This window comes from Canis lupus, chromosome 33 (genome assembly GCF_048164855.1).
Source record: "Canis lupus baileyi chromosome 33, mCanLup2.hap1, whole genome shotgun sequence".
Lineage (NCBI taxonomy): Eukaryota > Metazoa > Chordata > Mammalia > Carnivora > Canidae > Canis > Canis lupus.
Window position 1 is genome coordinate 301466 of NC_132870.1, and position 23347 is coordinate 324812.

The window sequence follows — 23347 nt, forward strand, 5'->3', positions numbered from 1 at the left end:
AAGGCAATCCCCCTTTGTCAAATAGTATTCTGGTAGGTCATTACTCAGTCTCTAGTGGATTTACTCAGTGTCAACCAGTGTACCCAAACCAGATTTCCTTGTGTGGGGGAGGAGGAAAGTTGTACTGGGAGAAGCCAGAACTAAGGAGCAATTCTCCACTTAAATATAGTAGTGGGGAAAAAGGGATGAAATTCGATTTTCTTCACTAACTAGTATTTTTTTTTTAAGTAATCTCTACACTCAGTGTGGGGCTTGAATTCACTACCAGAGATCAAGTGTTGCACGCTCTTAACTTGTTTTTTTATATTGGTCAGGTTAGTTCACTTCTTCGACTTTTAGTTTCTTCAGGAATAAACAGCAAACTTTAAGGCTGTTGGGGAGGATTAATTAAATAGTGTTTAGCACAGTTTGTAACACAGGGGGTATATAGGTCTGATTCCTGTTATAAAACCAAGGGAGACCTTCAATACTGGGGGACGCAACACAGCATGGTCATAAGGTCATAAACAGACAGTAGCCTATGTGAACCCTCCATCCTTCTTCCACTCTCTATTCTCCTCTTGGGTCAAATAAGTGGTTTGAAAATACCAAGAACCCACACCATGAGTCTTTGTCTTAAATAGATAGTCAAATTCAGGAGCAGGAAAAGCATATAGTACCTTCAAAAGCATACTTGTTTCACTAAGTCTCTTCTAGCAACCAGGCTATAAAACTATTCCAGGTAGTAGAGCATCTGGCTGGCTCACTCAGTGGAGCATGTGACTCTTGATCTCAGGGTTAAGTTCAAGCTTCATGTTGGGCGTAGAGATTATTGAAAAGAAAAGAGAAAGAAAAAGAAAGAAAAGAAAAAAGAAAAGAAAGAAAAGAAAAAAATAAGAAACTACTCCAGGTAGTAAAAAATTCAACTATATACAAACTACAAGGCATTCATCAGCAGAACAAAAACTTAGGAGAGCAGTTGTGAAACTTCTGATTGATAAACGCTCATCATAAAAATTATACAGCTGATACTCAGTGAAAGCATTTTGGTTTCTTCTACCTTGCCCAGTTGAGAGCAAAACACCAAGTGTCAGCATTAGGCCTTCTTTTCCAGCCACAGGTTTCCAGGGGTAAACACTTCCTTGCAGGTTGTAGGCAAGCTAACCTCTGGATTCTAGCTCCATGGCAGCAAAATACTTCTCTAAGCTTTACCTCAGCAGGAAGCACAGAAGAGGTTTATGACTAAGGAGGCAAGAATCCTCCTTAGAATCAAGATTTGTCCTATCCTTCCAGTCAGACCAGATGCATGTTTTGTTTGTTTGTTTGTTTAAGATTTTATTTATTTATCCACGAGAGACACAAAGAGAGAGAGGGGCAGAGACACAGGCAGAGGGAGAAGCAGGCTCCATGCAGGGAGCCTGACATGGGACTCAATCTGAGGATCATGGGACCATGACCTGAGTTGAAGGCAGACACTCAACCACTGAGCCATCCGGGTGTCCCTCTAAACCGGTTTTAAACCTGAGGTCTATGCACCTTTTCAGGGGATGGCAATAGAAGATGTTCATGAAACCATGTACATTGTGTACAAATATGTGTGTACGGTTGAACAATGTAGGGATTTGGGGTATTGATCTGTGTGCAGTAAAAAATCTGCATATAACTTTTGACTCCCTGAAACCTACAAATAGCTATTGACTAGAAGCTTTACCAGTAACATCAGCAGTAGACTAACACGTATGTTGTATGTTATATGAATTTTATACTATATTCTTACACTATAGTAAGGAAGAGAAAAGAAAATGTTATTTAAAAATCATTAAGAAAAAAAATAAAAATCATTAAGGGGGGCAGCCTGGGTGCCTGAGCGGTTTAGCACCGCCTTCAGCCCAGGGCCTGATCCTGGAGACCAGGGATCAAGTCCCACGTCGGGTTCTCTGTATGGAGCCTGCTTCTCCCTCTGCCTGTGTTTCTGCCTCTCTCTCTCTCTCTCTCTCTCTCTGTCTCTCTCATGAATAAATAAATAAAATCTTAAAAAAAAAGAAAAAAAACCTTTTGGGCAGCCCAGGTGGCTCAGTGGTTTAGCGTCTGCCTTTCGCCCAGGGCATGCATGAACCCAGGTCCTGGGATTGGACCACATTGGGCTCCCTGCATGGAGCCTGTTTCTCCCTCTGCCTTGTCTCTGCCTCTCTCTGTGTGTCTCTCATGGAAAAATAAATAAAATGTTTAAAAAAAGAAAAAAATAGGTGGGGAGTTCAAGCCTCACATTGGGGGTAGAGTTTACTTAAAAAAAAAAAAAAGAGGAAGGCTTTATAGTATAAAGAATGATATTTTGTTTTCTTTTTAAAAAAAGATTGTATTTGGGCAGCCCGGGTGGCTCAGCGGTTTAGCGCCGCTTTCAGCCCAGGGTGTGATCCTGGAGACCCGGAACCAAGTCCCACATCGGGCTCCCTGCATGGAGCCTGCTTCTCCCTCTGCCTGTGTCTCTGCCTCTCTCTCTCTCTCTCTGTGTCTCTCATGAATAAATAAATAAATCTTTAAAAAAAAAAAAGATTGTATGTATGTATGCATTTATTGAGAGAGAGTGCAACTGTGCTTGAGCTGGGGGAGGGGCAATGACAAAGAAGGAGAGAGCATCCCAAGCCAACTCTGCTGAGCATGGAGTCTGCCTGAGATGCTCTCTCCCTCTCTCTCAAATTAATTAAAGTCTTTAAAAAAATAAAATAAAAAATTTAAATTAAAAAAATTTTTAGGCCAACCTCAGTGGCTCAGCGGTTTGGCGCCGCCTTCAGTCCAGGGTGTGATGCTGGAGACCCGGGATCGAGTCCCACGACGTCAGGCTCCCTGCATGGAGCCTGCTTCTCCCTCTGCCTGTGTCTCTGCCTCTCTCTCTCTCTCTCTCTCTGTCTCTCATGGATAAATAAATAAAATCTTTAAAAAATTTTTTTAATTAATAGTAGACAAAATAAGGATAATGTGCATTTCACAAAGCTGCATGTGTTTTCTGTGAAGGATTATTTAACTAAAGTTTGGAAATGAGCTAATGTTATGATTTCTGAAAGAAAACTAAAAGAAGGGTCATATAATCACTTTTATTAATAACTTGCTTCCAAGTAGTGTATACACTGATGGAAGAGATGCAGACAAAGATTTTAATGTCACTGTCACAGAATAAGGTTTAAGACAGGGATCTGCACAGGCGCTGTAAGAACAGAGAGAAGGGATAATTAATCACACCAGCGGTTTAAGTTCGGGCAGGAGATGACACCTAAGCAGAGACTGGAAGGTGAAGCAAGAAGGAGCCATGAAAACCTACTATATGCTATGTAGGTGTCTCTTAAAGCCATACCTGAGGTTCAGAGAGATCGAACAGTTTATTCACGTCATATAGCTAATAAATGGCAGAGTAAGAAATTAGATTTTCAGTTCCTTTGGCAACTGCTATACCAGTGGTTCTCATTATTGAATGTATATTAGAAGCACCTGGGAGGGATGCCTGGGTGGTTCAGTGGTTGGGCATCTGCTTTCAGCTCAGGGCGTGATCCCAGGATTTGGGATTGAGTCCCGCATCGGGTTCCTTATGGGGAGCCTGCTTCTCCCTCTGCCTGTGTCTCTGCCTCTCTCTCTCTCTGTGTCGCTCATGAATAAATGAATAAAATATTTAAAGAAAAAGAAGCACCTGGGAGAGTGAGCATGGTGTGTGTGTGCATGTGCATGCATGGCTATATGTTTAGGCAATGTATCAGCATGTCCAGATTTTGGTCCCTCCTAGCTTTAAAAATAATTCAGATTTAAAAAAATAAAATAAATTAAAAAAATAAAAAAATAAAAAATTATTTAATTAAAAAATAATAATTCAGATGCCTAGGGGGCATCATTGAAATAGAATCTCGAGGTATGGGACTCAGGCATCATTGGTATTCAAAGTTCCCCAGGTGATATTGGTATGCAGAAAGATTGAGGGGATCCCTGGGTGGCGCAGCGGTTTAGCGCCTGCCTTTGGCCCAGGGCGCGATCCTGGAGACCCGGGATCGAATCCCACGTCGGGCTCCCGGTGCATGGAGCCTGCTTCTCCCTCTGCCTATGTCTCTGCCTCTCTCTCTCTCTGTGTGTGTGACTATCATAAAAAAAATAAAAAAAAAAAATAAAAAAAAAAAGATTGAGAACCACAGAGTCCTTCCCATAATATTGACTGCTGCTGAGCATTGCTCTGAGAGAAGGGAAGCTGTGAATAATAGCCAGGTAGATGTCAGAGGCCCTTGGAACTCAGGTAGTGAATTAGCTCCTTTCTTCAAGTGGAAATATGTATCTGTATTCATTCCACACCCATTCTGGGTGTGTAGCGAATCCATAGGGACCAGCCAGGGGAACTAAGCAATGAAGAATATAACTACTAGTTCTTTGGGGCACCTGGTTAGCTCAGTTGGTGCATGGGACTCTACATCTCAGGGGTTGTGAGTTCAAGGCCCATGTTGGGTATAGAGATGACTTAAAAATAAAATCTTTTAAAAAGTAACAATAGTTCTCCAAATACTGGTTTTGTTTTGTTTTTTTTTTTAAGTATACAATTCAGTGGTTTTTACCATATACACAGAGTTGTGCTACCATCTTTAGTCATTTTTAGAAAGTTTTCATCACCTCAAAAAGAAACTCTGTCACCTTTAGCCATCAACTATCAGTCCTAATCCACCACTAGTCTGCTTTCCTTCTCTATCGATTTCCCTGTTCTGGTCCCTGTTTCTGGACCTATGATAATCTTTTTTTTTTTTTTTTAATTTATTTTTTACTTATGTAGAGGGGAAAAAAAGCATAAACCTTAAGGATATAGCTCAGTAAAATTCTGCAAACTGGAGTCATATGTAGCCAGCACCTGGGTTTAAGAAGCCAAATTTTTTCAGCATCTCTCAAGCTTCCTGTGTACCTCCCTCCTTCAGGGATAACCACTCTTCTGACTTCCACAAACATAGATTAGTTTTGCCTTCTTAAAAAAACTTTGTACCAATAGAATTATAGAGTATATCCCTTTCTGTGTCTGCCTTTATACTCAACATTATGTTTGTAAGTTTCACCCATATCATTGCCCCTGACGATCTTCTGATGTTAAACTCATCTACTTTCATTCAGAACAAATTACTGGGCAGCCCCGGTGGCTCAGTGGTTTAGCACCGCCTTCAGCCCAGGGCATGATCCTGGAGACCCCGGATCAAGTGCCACGTCAGGCTCCCTGCATGGAGCCTGCTTCTCCCTCTGCCTGTGTCTGTGTTTCTGCCTCTCTCTCTCTCTCATGAATAAATAAATAAAATCTTAAAAAAAAAAAAAAGAACAAATTACTTAGAAAGGTTCATTGAGATTCCAAAATATTTTTCACATGATTTGGTCAGCATGAAAATAATCCATACCTAAAGGATTTGTTTGGGAATTTTAATTCAGAAGACTGATATTGTTGAAAGCAAATGATAGCATCTTGGTCTTGCAGAGCTAGTTGGCCAACTCATTAAATTGAAACTAAATAAATGTATGTTTTTTTAAGGATTTTATTTGTAAGTAATCTCTGTATCCAACGTGGGGCTTGAACTCACAATCTCAAGATCAAGAGTCACGTAGCTCTACTGACTGATCCAGTCAGGCACCCTCTGAACTTGAATAAATTTAAATGTTTATAACATTTAACAAACCTAAGAGACTGAATTTCTTACCTGTGTCTTTCTTTTGGGGATTTTTTTTTTCCCCCTGGGATCTTTTTATTTTGGGAAAATATTTTGGGAAAAATCTTATGATTTTTCCTCTTTTTTTTTTTTTTTAAGATTTTATTTATTTATTCATGAGAGACACAGAAAGAGAGGCAGAGACACAGGCAGAGGGAGAAGCAGGCCCCATGCAGGGAGCCTGATGTGGGACTCGATCCCGGATCCCAGGATCATGCCCTGAGCCAAAGGCAGACGCTCAACCACTGAGCCACCCCGGTGTCCCTTTTCCACCTCTTTAAACTTTTTTTCTCTTTCACATCTAATATCCAGTAGTGTAGACCAACCCCTCTCTTCACTTATGAATGTCTAAGACCAAACATATAGCTAATGATGAAGTACTGCTTTTATACCTGCAAGTGTTAGAAAGTGCCTAGTTTCCTTGGCAATGTCTTCTCTCCCTGCACACTCAAACTAGTAGAATGCTTGAGAAACATGGCAAAGTACTTTGCACAGAAATTTATTCTCTATAATTTCTTTTTATGGACCAATAAGATTTGCCCTTCACAATAAAGCATAAGGAAGATCTTTGTGAATAAGGCCTTCCCTAATGTATTTGAATGTTCAGGTACCTCAGGGAAGCTCTGAGAGGGTGGAAGGTGCAGGTATCCTGCTGTGCTCTCTTCCCCAAAATAAGCCTCACAGAGTAAGGAGGGTACCAGGTCACTATCCAGGTTTGAGGCCAACCAGATCAGAAGCATTGATAACAGAGGCTCTGACATTTAAAATACACACGAGAAACATAGTAACCAATAAATGTGCTTCTTTCACTAGCTCTACTCCCTTGTGCCCATAAAATTAGCAATGATGTTTAGTTCTTAGATCAGAAATCTCTGAAAATGAATTGTTTGAAAAACATATCCCCAAGCAAACAGGCAGAAACCAACTACTTCTGGAGGTTTCTAGGGCTTTAGCATTCCAGCTTCCTCTGTGATTCCCTTAAGATCCACACTTTACAGGAAAGGTCATAAGACCTCTGACAGGTCCAAAGAGGATGGGGGGAGGTGTACTGCTTTTAAACGTGTAAAAACTGTACATTTTTTCAGTTGGCAGAGAAAAATAGAGAGGAAATGTAGAGTTTGTTCATGGAAATTAAGTCCAAGCTTTTCCAAGATGTACATCTTGTTGTCTTTGCTTATCACAGAAATAAGCATTCTGTGATGAAAGTATTTGCACAAACTACTTTTTCTAGGATTTATATACAGTGAGAAAACTTAAAGAAAATTCTTTGTGAAATGCCATTTACTCCCCACCCCACCCTTCTGAGATGTCATGCCCTGCTTTGAAGTTGAGGTTGTTGTTAGAGCAAACCAGTGCATGTCCCATCACCTTGGCTTTTGCCCTTACTTCTGCCTGGGACAGTTGTTGTAAGCCACTGCCCTTTATTCCATGCTTACTTAAAAGAAAATGTTAGTTGCCTTTCCCTTCTTTTAAAAACTCTATGCCCAAAGTGGGGCTGGAAACTCACTGACTCCAAGATCAAGCATCCCGTGTTCTACCAACTGAGCCAGCCAGGTGCCCCTGCCCTTCCTTTTTTCTTTCCCTTTAAAAACTGGAGAATTCTAGTACAAAACAATTAAAAAAAAAAAAAAAAACGGGAACAAAGAAAGAAAAAACCTAGAGAATTCTTTTTTTTTTCTTTTTTTTTTTTTTCTTTTAAGCAGCTGTCTTGTAGCTATTACCAAGTTCCATTCTGATGTTCTGTGTCCTATGCCTAGGACTTGCTTAGGCTTCTTAACCGAAGTTACTGAACCTCTTGTCCTTTGGCTGTTTGCTGATCCTTTGCCTTGGCTGACCTCCCAGGATTTGGTATCTAGACCACCTGTCAACTCATTTCTGATTTTGGCTTCCCCTACTTGCTCTGTTTTTATTGCTGCTGAAAAGCCTAGCATGCCACATAGCAATCTTTGAGATTGATCTTAAAGATCAGGTAAGAGTTGGGGTGCCTGGGTGGCACAGTTGGTTAAGTGCCAACTCTTGGTTTCAGCTCAGGTCCTGATCTCAGGGTCAAGAAATTGAGCCCTGTGCCAGGCTCTGGGCTTAGCACAAAGTCAGCTTCAGATTCTTTCCTTCTCTGTCTCCCCCTCCAGCTCGTGCTCTCTTTCTCTTTCTCTCTCAAATAAATAAATAAAGCTTAAAAAAAAAAAAAGATCAGGTAAGAATTAGGATTTGGATCAATGGAGAGAATGGGGTTGGACAGTCCAGATAATGGGATATGAAGAACAAAAAGAAGGGCAATGAAAGCATAAAGCATCAGGGAACATGGGGGGACTCCGAGGGGCTTCTGGAGACCAGAGATTGCAAACTGGGAGCCTGCAGGCCAGATCCATCTCATTGTTGTTCTGGTGTTCTGGTTAGCCCTCACAGTGTTTTTTGTTTGTTTGTTTGTTTGTTAAGATTTTATTTATGAGAGAGAGAGAGAGAGAGAGAGAGAGAAGCAAAGACACAGGCAGAGGGAGCAGCAGGCTCTAGGCAGGGAGCCTGATGTGGGACTCGATCCTGGAACTCCAGGATCACACCCTGGGCCGAAGACAAGCACTAAACTGCTGAGCCACCCAAGGATCCCAACCCTCACACTGTTTAAAAGGTTTTTGAATTGATGACTCATTTCAAAGTGGGAGATTTCGCATCAAAATCCAGACATTCAGGGCATCCCGGGGTAGCTCAGCGGTTTGGCGCCTGCCTTTGGCACAGGGAGTGATCCTCGAGTCCTGGGATCGAGTCCCACATCAAGCTCCCGGCATGGAGCCTGCTTCTCCCTCCTCCTGTGTCTCTGCCTCTCTCTCTCTCAAATAAATAAATAAATAAATAAATAAATAAATAAATAAATAAATCTTTAAAAAAAAATCCAGACATTCAGCTCCTCTTGAAAAATCTGATGATTTGACAGCAATGGACACACATTCCACATGTGAACAGTGGGAAGAACAGTAGCTGCTACTCCCTTAGTGTGGGGTATTCTCTCTCCAGTCTTGGGGTAGTTACCACCACCTGTTTCACCTCTTCATTTACTGGCCTGCCTCTCTAGGTGTTCCAGAATTATTTAGTTAATGAATCAGTTCAGGGATCCCTGGGTGGCACAGCGGTTTGGCGCCTGCCTTTGGCCCAGGGCGCGATCCTGGAGACTCGGGATCAAATCCCACATCGGGCTCCCGGTGCATGGAGCCTGCTTCTCCCTCTGCCTGTGTCTCTGCCTGTCTCTCTCTCTCTCTGTGACTATCATAAATAAATAAAAATATTTAATGAATCAGTTCGAATGGGAGAGAGAGAGAGAGAAAGAAGAGGAAGAAAAGAAGGAAAGAGAGTCCCCTATTTTTTTTAAAGATTTATTTTTATTTATTTATGATAGACATAGAGAGAGAGAGAGGCAGAGACACAGGCAGAGGGAGAAGCAGGCTCCATGCCGGGAGCCCGACGTGGGACTCAATCCCGGGACTCCAGGATTGCACCCCGGGCCAAAGGCAGTCACAAAACCGCTGAGCCACCCAGGGATCCCCGAGAGTCCCCCTATTAATACCAAAGAGTTATACCAAATCCTCATACTGTATACCTTAAACTTACACAATGCTATATATATCACTTACATCTCAATGCTATATATATCACTTAAATCTGGAGGGGGGGAAGGAAGAAAAAATAATAATAGTAAAGAGAGTAATTATGGAAGACCTCAAATAGCAAACCCATTTAAGTGTGGACATGACATGCAGTGAAAGTCACGTGGAAGTATTTTCCCATGCAACAACATGATCAAGGTGAGTGTTTGAAATTACTTTATGTCCAACATTAGCTAGTACATATGTCAAAAGAGTGCTTGCCTCCTGACTCTATGGGACACTAGTAAAGTTAGGCCCTCCAACCTTACATATGTTACACAGTTGAAAATATATAATGAAAAGAATGCTAATATAATTAATGATTTAAAAAATCTACTTCTGAGGTAAGTTCTCATCAAGTTCCAGGAAGGATTTGATGGCACTAGAAGGCAGAAGTTGCTGATGTGGGAAGCAACACATCCAGAAACAACAGTCGGGGGATTTTCAGTAGTTTTGAGCATGAAGCAATAAAGGCATGAAGGAAATTAGGGCAGGAGGACACAGAAGAAAGGGTAATGGTCAAGACCTAGTGAATGTCCAGGAGAACAGAATGGCCGTATGACTCAAGGCCCAGTGCCCAGAATAACGTGTGAGTGAAGGTGGGGGACACAGACTAGACTAGTAGGACTGGGAAAAAATAAAACAAAACAGGATATGATTGCCTGGAAAGGGACCTGGTCAAAATAATCAATACTTCAGGGCCTCAGCAAAACAGGCCTCACACCTACAGAGAGCACAACATTCTTGGGAAGGCAAGACAAGCATCATTCAGGTCCTCAGGAGAGAAGGCTGTGTGACGGCAGCTCCTCACAGGGGCCAATCAGGCTTCGTTCTAAATTTGTCATACTGTGATCCTTCCGTTCCTGCCATGGTTGGTGTCTCCTAAACTGGGCAGGTCTGAGCCTGGAGGGGATGGGTACTGGTGTGCCACTGCTATAGTTCAAGTTAGGAGCAGGGCTAAGAAATCTCAGACATCCCCAGAAATTAGCCAGAAAGCATGCGTTGGGAGCTCAGCAGAGAAGGCTGGAAATTGAGATTTGGGGGCAATGCTGAGAAGTCAGTGCTGAGACAGAAGCCCATCACCCTCAAAGCATCCACACTGAAGGGACAGAGGGATAGGAAACAACCACCATAATTCAAAGATTCACACAGAAAACCCTGAAGAGAACACAATCATTCAACATCACAAGCTAAGAGAGCAAGGAGCTTAAATGAGGGTAAGCCATCTACCGAAGAAAGGACACACATGAGAGACACTGAAATAATGTCCAGGATCTGATTGGTGACCTACAAAAGAAGAGTTTTCATGCGAAGGGGTGAGAACCGGTTGGCAATGGGTTAAGAATAGGAAATCAGTGGGTGCCAACCAATCCGTTGGCAATTACAGCAGTAAAGTTTGAGTTGTGTTTGTTTTGGCTGTGGAGTTGCTAGGCTATGACAAGTGCACACGAAACTCCTGCTGCGCCACCCCTCTTTTATGTCTGGAAAGAAATAAGAAATCACTTAGATCATCTATGCTTCCTTAGTCCTGTACTTGTTATATTTCTTCTTTTTCAAAATGGAAGCCAACAGCCCGCCAATTCCATCTGTGCTTGCCAACAGTCCTGCACAGTCTGGGCCATGTTAAATGGAGGACCATGGGGCTCACCCTTCTGGGACTTTGGAGAGATCACTGAGCAGTGAACTGACTATGAGGGAGGGGATATATTCCTTCCTTTGTTTTGCATATTTGTTTTACTTCCATGCAGTGTGCAGTGGCCTTGGCAAAAACGAAACCAAGAACATTTCAACCCATGAATGATGCAGGAACAACAGACAATTGCCAACCTTCTAGCAGTTGTTCCCAATCATCAGTGTCGTCACGGAAAGAAGACTAAATCAGGAGTGCAGACACCAGTGGGCAGCCGGCTAATTTTATAATTATAATCCTTTTATACAGTTCCATGTTCGCATGCACGCAAAGGTAACAAAATTAAATTCACAGCATTTTCCGCAGGGTAGGTGTTTAAATACACTTGTTTTTAAGCAGTCAGAAAACGGTCATTGCTAATAAAAAACAATTTAAAGGAAATATAAATTCCTTAAAAAGTACAAAAATGTATATTCAGACTTGATTTTGCATCTCCTTTAAATAGGTGAATTGGGACTTTCTTATACATGACACCAAAAACCTTAGAGAAAATAGTTTAAGAACATTTAAATCATGAAATATATGTATTTTGCTGAAATATTTATGGATGAAATATGATGTCTCGGATTTGCTTCAAAATGATGAATAATTTAGGGGATGTGGGTAAGGATATATACAGATAAAACAAAGACCAGCCTTGAGTCAATAATTATTTAAACTTGGCAATGAATAAGCAGAGATTTAATACAGTATGCTCTCCACTTTAATTTGACATTTTCCACAATATAACGTTTTAAAAAGGTACTGTACTTTTGTAAATTAAATAATATCTTGCAAACAAAATAGAAAGGTGAGCAATAAACCAGGGGAAAATACGCAAAATGCTATACCATAAAGGTATATACCCCAAGTGATAAACAGTTCTTACAAATGAATTAGAAAGACTAATAGCTAATAGAAAAAAAAATCTCAGGAATGGGTAATTCACAAAAGAAGAAATACAAAAAGCTAATAACCATATGAAAACATATTCAACTTCACTAATTGTGGGAGAGAGAATAATGGTCCTCCCAAGGATGTCCACGTCCTAATCAGCAGACCTGTGAATGTCACTTTACATTGCAAAAAGGGACTTTGCAGATGTTGATGACCGATTCTGGGGTGGGGAGATTATCCTGGATTATCCTGATAGGCCCACAGCAATCACATGGGTCCTCGTGAGAGGGAGGCGAAAGGGAGGCAAAAGGAGGCAAGAGGATCAACTTTAGAGAGAAGGTGACCTGGGGAAAGAAGCAGAAATCGGTGGAGATTCAATGACGCTAAGTTGCAAGCTGTGAAGATGTAGGAGGGACTATGAGCCGGGAAGTGCAGGTGGCCTCTAGAAACTGGCAAAGGCAAGGAAACCTATTCTCCTCTAGAGCTTCCAGAGGAAGCAGCCCTGCTGACACCTTGTCTTTAGCCCAGTTACTGTCCCTGGAGGAAAACACACAATACAGCCTTCTGATCTCACTTCAAATTCCTGCTTACTGACGTCCAGTGGCCCTACCTCCAGCACCACTGCAATTACGCAATATTTCCTGTCAACTTATTCTCCTAGGTAACTATGTCAAAGCTTTTCTGCTCTCCCTGAGTTTGCAAGACAACTATTCCCCACTTACCTCCCAATGCAATCCTGTGGTCTATGCAGTTTGGTGGAGCGAAGGACATAATCATGGGCCCACAACACAGTGGAGTAACCAGGGCACTTTCCTATTCTCCTGCCTCTACTTGGACCTGTATCTGCACCCACCACTCCTCCATCTTTCCCTTTCTTTCCAAATGCTGTGCTCCTATCAAAGGCCAATCATCCCTCTCACCTTCTCAACATCACTCCTGCAGTTGGCTGTCCTCACCAGTTTTTCCCTCTCCACTGAATCATTCCCATCAGCATACAAACATGCTTTAAAATAGCCCAGATGAAAAACAGTAACAAACTTGGCCTACCATGTTCCCCTCTAGCTACATCCCCATTTCTCTGCTTTTCCCCTGAGTAAAACTCAAGAGTTGTAAAAAAAAAACCTCAAGAGTTGTCTATACTTGCTATCTCTATTTCATCTTCTATCCTTTTTGTTTTTTTTAAGATTTATTTATTCATGAGACACAGAGAGAGAGAGGCAGAGACACAGGCAGAGGGAGAAGCAGGCTCCTCACAGGGAACCCAATGCGCGACTCAATTCCGGACCCCAGGATCACACCCTGAGCTGAAGGCAGATGCTCAACTACTGAGGCACCCGGACTGCCCCAGCGTTTTTCTTTCTTTCCAAGTTTTCATGTGGTTTTTCTTATAGTTATAATCATAGAAAATACAAAAAAAACCACTTTTGCATTAGTTATTAAAATAAGCAGATGGGCAGCCCGGGTGGCTCAGCGGTTTAGCGCCGCCTTCAGCCCAGGGCCTGATCCTGGAGACCCGGGATCGAGTCCCATGTTGGGCTCCCTGCATGGAGCCTGCTTCTCCGCTGCTTGTGTCTCTGCCTCTCTGTGTCTCTCAAGAATAAATAAATAATAATAAAAAAAATAAGCAGAGAAATCAACCTAAATAAAAACAAAAAAACAGATATACTTAAGAATGGGAAATAGTTCAGCATAGAAAAAAACAGGAGATAAATGTTCAATAAAAGAATAGTTAATTTGTCTCCTCTATAAAGTTGACATAATACTAGTACTTCATTGCATTGTTGTAAGAATTAAATGAGATAATGTATGAAAAGCATATAGTATATAAATAATAAATAACTACTCAGAGCATGTTACTTTTACCTTGGCTTATCTCCTCGAATCCTGTATTGTCTAATTTAGCCATTTCCAGTCAGGTCAAAGTTCTCTAACCTGGCCCCACAATTCCAGAAAGTCTCATTACTCTTTCCATTTTTAGGTTCCAATGAGATGAGGTTATTCTGTCAATCCAAAAGATACCAAGGAAACTTATTCCTCTGTCTTATTTCTTACAAAGATGAGTTTTGCTATGTTGTTTTATAGGTGTTCCATATGTCTCTTTGATAGATCTAAATCCATCTTCAGCCACAAATTACCAACTCTATGGAATTAGGGCTGCTTGGTCTACACCCCTGGTTTGTCTCTTTCTCTTTTGATGTCTACTTTGCCAGTTTTCCTTCAATTCTCCTCATTTAGGATACCAAGGACTCGGTCTTTTTTTTTTTTTTTTTTTTTTTAAGATTTTACTTATTTACTCATGAGAGACACATAGAGAGAGGCAGAGACACAGGCAGAGGGAGAAGCAGGCTCCCTGCAGGGAGCCCAATGTGGGACTTGATCCCCGAACCCAGGATCGTGCCCTGAGGCGAAGGCAGCCGCTGAGCCACCCAAGCATCCCAAGACTTGGACTTTTTAATCCTGTATTTAGTTTTCTTGTCCTCTTCTGGCATCTCACAAAATCAGGCCTAAAATAAAACTCCCAGCTAATAAAAAGTGTTGGTACAATAAGTTTTTTTTTTTTTTTAAGATTTTATTTATTTATTCATGAGAGACACAGAGAGAGAGGCAGAGACACAGGCAGAGGGAGAAGCAGGCTTCATGCAGGAAGCCTGACAGGGGACTCGATCCTCGGTCTCCAGGATCACAACCTGGACTCAAGGTGGCGCTAAACCACTGAGCCACCCGGGCTGCCCAATAAGTATTTTTTGAATGAGATTCTTTTTTTTTTTTTTTTAAATAATCGCCACACCCAATCGTTCGTGGGGCTCGAACTTATGACCCTGAGATCAAGGGTTACGATATTCTACAGACTGTGCCAGCCAGGAACCCCAAGACTATTTCTTTTCATTGTTACAAAAAAGCATGCTGGGACACCTGGGCTCCATGCTGAAAATATACTATTAGAATTTATTGGTGACACACTTAAAAAAGGGGGAAAGATTAAATACAATTGGACTCCTAATTTTAAACCATTTGGTTTAAATAAAATATTTTTCGTATGCCCATTAATTTGCTAAAAGGAATCTTGTTGAGTAAGCAATATTCTAAATATGGAACAAGTGTCATCTGGATCCAGTAAATCATATCCTAGTCATTGTGTTTGTTTATATTTGTTGAACATTCTAGCCACTTGTTAAAAAGTTTCTGGGCTCAAATACAAATACTGATATAATTTTGGATAACAATTTTATCCAATTATCTTCCACCCACTAGAATACTCCAGAGGAAAAAAAAAAAAAGACCACAAAGGGGGGGTCCAGAATATGCTAGGGTGGCATAAAAATTATTTTGAGCAGAAGGCATCTGACTTTTTGATATCCCTTATTTGTCTAAAAGCAGAGCCTCCTAAAAGAACTCAGAATCCAAACTGCCACAGAACAATGAGGTTAGATTGATTCTTATCATCAGGGACATTAAGAAGCCTCCACACCTAGATAAGACGTGTAACAAACCAACCCTATCTTCCACCTACACTCCTAGGGGCCCATGAATCTTTTCAAAAACTCATGTTTTCCCATAAATGTCCTTTCACCTCCTCCCCTTCCCTTATTAAGAAATCTTTTGTTTTCTAGTAAGTGCCCTTCCTCCCATTCTCTTCCCCTATTAAGATGGTAGAGTACAGGGACGCCTGGATGTCTCAGTGGTTGAGTCTGCCTTTGACTCAGGGCGTGACCCCGGGGTCCTGGGATCCAGTCCCACATCGGGCTCCCTGTGGGTGGCCTGCTTCTCCCTCTGCCAGTGCCTCTGCCTCTCTCTGTCTCTCATGAATAAATAAAATCTTAAAAAAAAAAAAAAAAAAAGGATGGTATGGTACAGCCCCAAATTCTAACTGTCCCTTTAAAACACCTTTTTAATGAAGTCTTGCATATAAATTAATACAAACGTGATTAATTTTGTCTTTTTTCTTGCTAATCTGTCTTTTTGTCAGTTTAATCAAAGACTCCCAAAAACTGGACCTAAGAGAGTAGAAGAAAAGTTTTTTTTTCTCCCCGACAACCTTATGATCTAGCATTTCCAGTATTTCTTTGTAAAATATTGTAACTCTTGGGCACCCCCGGTGGCTCAGCGGTTTAGCGCCGCCCTCGGCCCAGGGTGTGATCCTGGAGACCAGGGATCCAGTCCCATGTCGGGCTCCCTGCATGGAGCCTGCTTCTCCCTCTCTGCCTCTCTCTCTCTCTCTGCGTCTCTCATGAATAAATAAATAAAATCTTAAAAAAATATATTGTAACTCTTCATATGTGCACTCCCATAAGAGGAAGCATTACATATGGGTTCACAAGTAGGACTACATATGGAAGCTGCAGCAAGGTACTTACTGCCCTGGATGTCCCTGTGTGCCCACCTACCCTGGAATTTGGAAATAAGATTGGCCTCAGATAGAGCAGAGATAAATGAAGTGATCTGGAATAGACTTCCAAGTAATTCCATGAGGTAAAGCTGGACCATAACCAGACTGAATATGTAACTATATCTAGATGACAGTGAAAAGGGTGGTTGGATCCTGAAAGGATTAAAAGAAAGGAGCACAGGGGCAATTCTGTCGTAACCCAGAGCTACAGGCCATTTGGCCACTACACAGGGAACAGTGGGGTTTCCATAGCAGGGAGAAGAGGCTCCCATATTTTCTCAGTTGAAGGACAGTCCTTAAAGTCACTCAGATTCTTTTGTTCCAACAGAGTAGGCACTTCATAAGTGGAAGGCAGGCAGGCAGGCAGGCAGGCAGAAGCAAGCAGGCTCCCACAGGTAACTTTCTGATTGTAATATGGGTTCCCTATAACTTCCTATAGTGTGAGAAAGTGCTGGCAAGGAGTCTCTTCCTCCTGACAGTTAATATTTCTTCTTACATATAAACTAATGAGCAAACCTGAGGGTGGTGCAAGGTTCAGTTGGCAGAAGCCAGTTTCTCAGTGTTTCAAGCAATTTGTGGACCAGAGGACCAGGCTCTGACAGCAATTAGGCATGAGGAGGCAGCCAGCCTCCCACAGCTCCACCTCTCAGCCCTCCATCCACAGCACTTGTCTCCTAAGCAACTTCCACTGGTTTCCTCCACCCCCCACCCTTCTGATGAAGTTTTGGAATATAGGTGAGGTTTGGTGGGATGAGGTCCGGAGCCGACAGCCAAGAAAGAATTCTTGAGACGTCTTTGGTGCAAAATGGTGGTTTCATTAAAGCCCGGGGACAGGACCCGTGGGCAGGAAGAGCTGCTGCCCCGGGCCGGTGAGGGGTGGCTGATTATGCACCTGGGAGCGGGAGGGGCTTGGGGATAGCGTACTCTCTAAGGAATTCTGGAAGCAAGGTTTCCAGGGCCTTGAAGGGGCCAGCTATTGTTGGAGAAAGGTCACTTACTACGGTCTAATAAAGCCTGAGTCATGAGACCCTTCAGATGTGTATCGGTGCTTGAGGTATGATTGTCAACACATCTCTTGGGGGTTTAGAGATAAAGGGAAATTTCTAAAGGAATTTTTATATGTTAAAGTAGACTCCTAGGCTCCTGGGGGTCGGGCTAGGATTGCCTTCTGCTCTTAGCAAAGTATGAACATCGAGGCAGAGGCAGTTGAGTCTGTAGAAGGAATGTCACTCTCCCTGTTTCAAGGACTTGTCCATGTGCTGCCCCAGGCTCCCGCCTTGTCCTCAGCTAGCCCTGTATTCCTCCGTAACTTCCATTCAACAACTGTTTACTAAATGTCTAGAAGGGTCAAACAGTAAACGGTGTGTAGGCCCATGAAACAGACAACACAGGGTTCTTGTCCTCCTGAAGTGCACTGGGTGTGCGGATTGGCTAATAGGCCAGTGTGACACCACTGTGGGGGTAAGATCTATGGGACAGGCATAGGGGAGCACCAGATTCAGAGGCAGGGGTGTCTTCTAAATTGAAAACGGGAAGGACAAGCAGGAGCCAATTTTGTGGATAGGAAGGGTCCAGGAGAGGATAAGCACAGGCAGATTTCTGGAGGTAGGAACGTTTAGGAACTGGAAACTAGTTAGTCCATGGATATTGAGGCAGTATTGTATATTGTATATCTTTCTATAGTATTATAAACTCTGGAGCCAGACTGGGTTTGAATCCCAAGCTCTGGCTCTTGGTACTTTTAAGACTTTGGCCAAATGGTCACAGAATAAGCATAAAAGTAGTGCCTGCCCCACAGAGTGCTTATGAGGATTATATTAGGTAATATGCAAAATCTTAGGAATGGTGCCTAGAACACAGTAAGTGCTCAATAAAAGTTGGCCACTACTAAAGATTTACATTAGATCACAAGTAGCAAATTAAGAGGGAAGGACTATTACACACAGCAATGGAAACCAAAAGCTAATAACCTTAACCACAAAAGGGAAATGTAAAAACAATAGTCAAGTACATAAGTGGTAATGGGAGAAGAGCATAAAACAGGAATGTATACAACGTATACAACGTATGACCCTTCGGTCCCCAGATAAAATTATACATTCATAACCAGATTAGGGTGAAGGAATGGACCTGAGATAATACATATAACATTAAGAAAATGTATCTATAGGGGTGCTGGGTGGCTCAGATGGCTAAGTGTCTGCCTTTAGGTCAGGTCATGATCCCGGGGTACTGGGATCCAGCCCTGTATAGGCTCTGTGTTCACCGGGGAGTCTGCTTCTCTCTCTCTCTCTGTTCCCTACTCCCTAGCACTTGCTCTCTCTCAAATAAAAAAATAATATCTTTAAAAAACTACTTATAACATGTAAGACAATTATCAAATTGATGAATGATGATGCCATTCACATTTCCTCAATAAAGCATAGGTTAGCTTAATTCTAATCCTATGGTTTAACAAATAAACTTAGAAAAAATGTTGGATTGGACTTTCATTGGTCTTGTCAAATATAAATTTTATAAAATTAAAATAAATTTGTATTTTTCAAGCTTTGGGGCATTTGTTTCGAGCAGAATTGGATTTAATGAAAGTAACTATTATTTAATATTAAATACTGAAATGGGAACAAATCTCGAGAACAAAAATGTAGACATAATCCTAATTGAATTAGCTAATTGTTTTTTTTAGCTAGTTACTATTAATAGATGCTTTTTGGTCAATGTGTATCTAAAATAGAGATTATTTTATAGAAAGGCAAATGTATATGTAACAATGGACTCTGTATTACTGAATATGGACATCAACAGAATTAAATTAGGAACGTGCGGTATGCTGAAATGCTACTCCTTGCTGGAGGTAATGGGTGTTGTCTGGAGGGAAGTATTTTTTTATTTTTATAAGGCTCCATGCCCAATATGGGGCTTGAATTCATCACCATCTAGAGCATCAAGAGCCCCATGCTCCACTGACTAAGCCAGCCAGGGCCCCCTGGAGGGATTTTGCATTTTATTCTTCTCCCAGTGCCTAGCACCAAGCCAGGTAAATAATTACTGGATTTGAGAGTAGGAAGGGCCCCATCTGTATCAATAGTCCAATAGCTGGGAATTCAGGACCCCCAGTGAATTGCAAGCTGAGGATCAATTAACTCTTCTAATAACCAGTTTACCTAGATTGACATCACTCTCACTCTGTATGTAACCTCTTCTAGCAAGGAGAACCCAGCTTAGTTAGGCTCAGCTGTATACTCACACCCACTGGTCCCCAACCTTGGAGGGGAAACAGGCCAGCATGCCAGTGGCAGCAATGTGTAAGGGACTAGAGGAGATACACCGTGGGGAATGGAGGATTATGGTCCAGCTGATTATCTCCACTAGGATCTTCTGTTAGTTTAAATTTTGGAAGGTTTATTCTTATTAAAAAAGTGTTTAATTAATTAATTAATTTTTTTAAAGATTTTATTTATTCATGAGAGACACAGAGAGAGAGAGAGGCAGAGACACAGGCAGAGGGAGAAGCAGGATCCATGCAGGGAGCCCGAGGTGGGACTCTATCCTGGGTCTCCAGGATCACGCCCTGGGCCGAAGGCGGCGCTAAACCTGCTGAGCCACCCAGGGGTCCCTAAAAAGTGTTTTAAAAAATTGTTTTAAAAGATATATTTATTCGAGAGAGAGGGAATGTTTGAGCAGGGGAAGGGGCAGAGGGAGAAGAAGGGAAACAGACTCCCCGCTGAGCATACAGCCCTACAGGGGGCTTGCTCTCTGGACCTGGAGATCATGACCCGAGATGAAGGCAGATGCTTAATTGACTGAGCCTGATCAGGCCCTGGACTGAAGGCGGCGCCAAACCGCTGAGCCACTGGAGCTGCCCCCTAATCATTGTTGAATCCTCAGTGTCATAGACAGTGCATGACATAACAGTTGCTCAAATGTTTGTTGAATGAATAAATGGTGATGTCAGGATTCAAATCAAAGTCTGTCTGGCTTTAAAGTATGTTCATTCTACTATTAAATAAAATGGTCTTTTTCTTATACTGCATCTTATCACCTACTACATCACCTACTACATATTAAGAGGAAAAGAGAAGAGAAATAAAGGAAAGGAAGAAGAGAGATGGTTACCAAAGTGGATGAAATGAAATTTAGGCTCAGGCATCAGCTGCAATATGGGGCCTGCTGGGCTTCTTCTCCCAAGCAAATCAATAGTTTTGTCAGGGCTCCAGATGTTTCTCTTCCAAAACTATCTCTATTTAATATCTTTTCCTAAGTTTCTTATTATTTGTGATTTTTTTTTTAAGTATGCTTGTTAAAAAAAAGTTATCTAGTGGAAATTATGGGACAGTGGAAAGAAAACATTACCTAGGATCTTCCCCAAAAAATACAACCATTCTCAATTCATATTTTGCTACATTTTCTTCTAGGCTTCTTCCTTTTTTTTTTTTTTTTAAGATTTTATTTATTTATGAGAGATACAGAGAGAGAGGGAGAAGGAGGCTCCACACAGGGAGCCCGATGTGGGACTCGATCCTGGGTCTCCAAGATCAGGCCCTGGGCTGGAGGTGGCACTAAACCACTGAGCCACCTGGGCTGACCTTCTAGGCTTCTTCCTATGCTTATATTTTATTTATTTATTTTAAAGATTTTACTTTATCTTAGAGCAAGCGTTTGTATACAAGTAGGGAGAGGGACAGAAGGAGAGGAAGACTCTCAAGCAGACGCCTCCCGGAGTGTGGAGCCCAATGTGGGCCTTGATCTTATGACCCTGAGATCATGACCTGAGCCAAAATCAAGATGCTTAACCAACAGAGCCACCTAAGCAACTTCCTATGCTTGTATTTTAAACTTAGCTATGATCATTCAGTATATATAATTTGAATCCTGATTTATTATTTTTCTACCATCATTTCTTCATTCTGTACTGATATTATTACTCTCTGATTTTCAGTGTAAAATCCTCAGTTAAATCAAGTGAGACTTTGCTGCCAATTGGTGTTAAATTTTCTTAATCTTACATGCTGATTCTGTGATGAGGGAATTTTAAAATTCCAATTCTTATCATCAGCAGAAGACAGGTTTTTATAGTAGCCTCTGCTAAATATTTTTAAAACTGCAAAGAATCAATAAAACATACAGTTGTGTTTATTTATAAGACTGAGCAAATACCATTATTCTCCTTCTAGATCTTTTCAAATTATCATCCCTGGGGGAATGAAGAGCCATTGTCCCCAAAAAGAAAAAATGTCTTAGACTATAATGAGGGGAACATGCCCAAATATAAAGAAATGTGAATCAAGTTCTTATTTATTTATTTATTTATTTATTTATTTATTTATTTTTAAAAAGATTTTAGGCGAGGGAGGGGCAAGATGGCAGAAGAGCAGGGTCCCCAAGTCACCTGTCCCCACCAAACTACCTAGAAAACCTTCAAATTATACTGAAAATCTATGAATTCGGCCTGAGAATTAAAGGGAGACCAGCTGGAACGCTACGGTGAGAAGAGTTCGCGCTTCTATCAAGGTAGGAAGACGGGGAAAAAGAAATAAAGACACAAAAGGCCTCCAAGGGGGAGGGGCCCCACGAGGAGCCGGGCTGAGGCCGGGGCGAGTGTCCCCAGGACAGGAGAGTCCCGTCCCGGAGAAGCAGGAGCTGCACCGACCTTCCCGGGGGAAAGGGGCTCGCGGGGAGGTGGAGCAGGACCAGGAGGGCGGGGATGCCCTCGGGCTCCCGGGGACACTAACAGACACCTGCGCCCCGGGAGAGGCGCCGAGCTCCCTAAGGGCTGCAGCGCGCACGGCGGGACCCGGCGGGACTCGGAGCAGCTCGGGGGGCTCCGGGGCGGCTCCGCAGAGGGGGCTGCGGGGCGGGAGCAGCTCGGGGGGGCTCGGGGGTGGCTCCACGGAGGGGGCTGCGGGGCGGGAGCAGCTCGGGGGGGCTCGGGGGCGGCTCCGCGGAAGGGGCTGCGGGGCGGGAGCAGCTCGGGGGGGCTCGGGGGTGGCTCCGCGGAGGGGGCTGCGGGGCGGGAGCAGCTCGGGGGGGCTCGGGGGGGGCTCCACGGAGGGGGCTGCGGGGCGGGAGCAGCTCGGAGGGCTCGGGAAGAGGAAGAGGCTCCACGGAGGGGGCTGAGGGGCGGGAGCGCGAACCCACCAGCGCAGGCCCCGGAGTACAGGGCGCCGGGACACAGCCCAGGATCCGGCCTCCCCCGGGACAGGCAGAGGCCAGGAGGGTCCAGGACAGCAAGGACACTCCTGCCCCGAGCTGAGCAGATCAGCGGCCCCGCCCCGGAGCCTCCAGGCCCTGCAGACGGAGAGCTCCAGAGCTACTGTGGGGGCTGACTCCAGGGCTGCAGAGCTGGCGCCGCCACTGGGGTTGTTCCTCCTGGGGCCTCACGGGGTGAACAACCCCCACGGAGCCCTGCACCAGGCAGGGGCACAGCAGCTCCCCCAAGTGCTAACACCTGAAAATCAACACAACAGGCCCCTCCCCCAGAAGACCAGATAGATGGACAAGTTGCAGGGGAAGTCAAGGGACTTGAAGTATACAGAAACAGAAGATACTCCCCTGTGGTTCTTTTTCCTTTTTTCTTTTCTTTTCTTTTCTTTTCTTTTCTTTTCTTTTCTTTTCTTTTCTTTTATATTTCTATTTGCTTCCCCTACCCTTTTTTTCCCTTTCCTTCTTTTTCTTTCTTTTTCTTCTCTTTTCTTCTTTTTTTCTTCCTTTTCTCTTTTTCTCTTTTCCTCCTTTTCCCAATACAACTTGTTGCACTGAGCAAAATGACTAGAAGGAAAACCTCACCTCAAAAGAATCAGAAACAGTCCTCTCTCCCACAGAGTTACAAAATCTGGATTACAATTCAATGTCAGAAAGCTAATTCTGAAACACTATTATACAGCTACTGGTGGCTCTAGAAAAAAGCATAAAGGACTCAAGAGACTTCATGACTGCAGAATTTAGATCCAATCAGGCAGAAATTAAAAATCAATTGAATGAGATGCAATCCAAACTAGAAGTCCTAACGACGAGGGTTAACGAGGTGGAAGAACGAGTGAGTGACATAGAAGACAAGTTGATGGCAAAGAGGGAA

General features: G+C 42.8%; 1 protein-coding gene across 2 annotated transcripts in view; it reads right to left on the reverse strand.

Moving 5' to 3' along the window:
• The window catches only part of G3BP2 (G3BP stress granule assembly factor 2), an 87006-nt gene that overhangs the window by 48347 nt on the left and 15312 nt on the right, over window positions 1–23347 (reverse strand). Inside the window, exon 2 of one of the 2 annotated variants that reach the window (XM_072810628.1) lies at window positions 660–788. The exons of the other annotated variant lie outside the window; for it this stretch is intronic. The gene's annotated coding sequence lies outside the window, so the exon portion shown is untranslated. The remainder of the gene's footprint in view (window positions 1–659; window positions 789–23347) is intronic. 2 annotated transcript variants of the gene reach the window in all.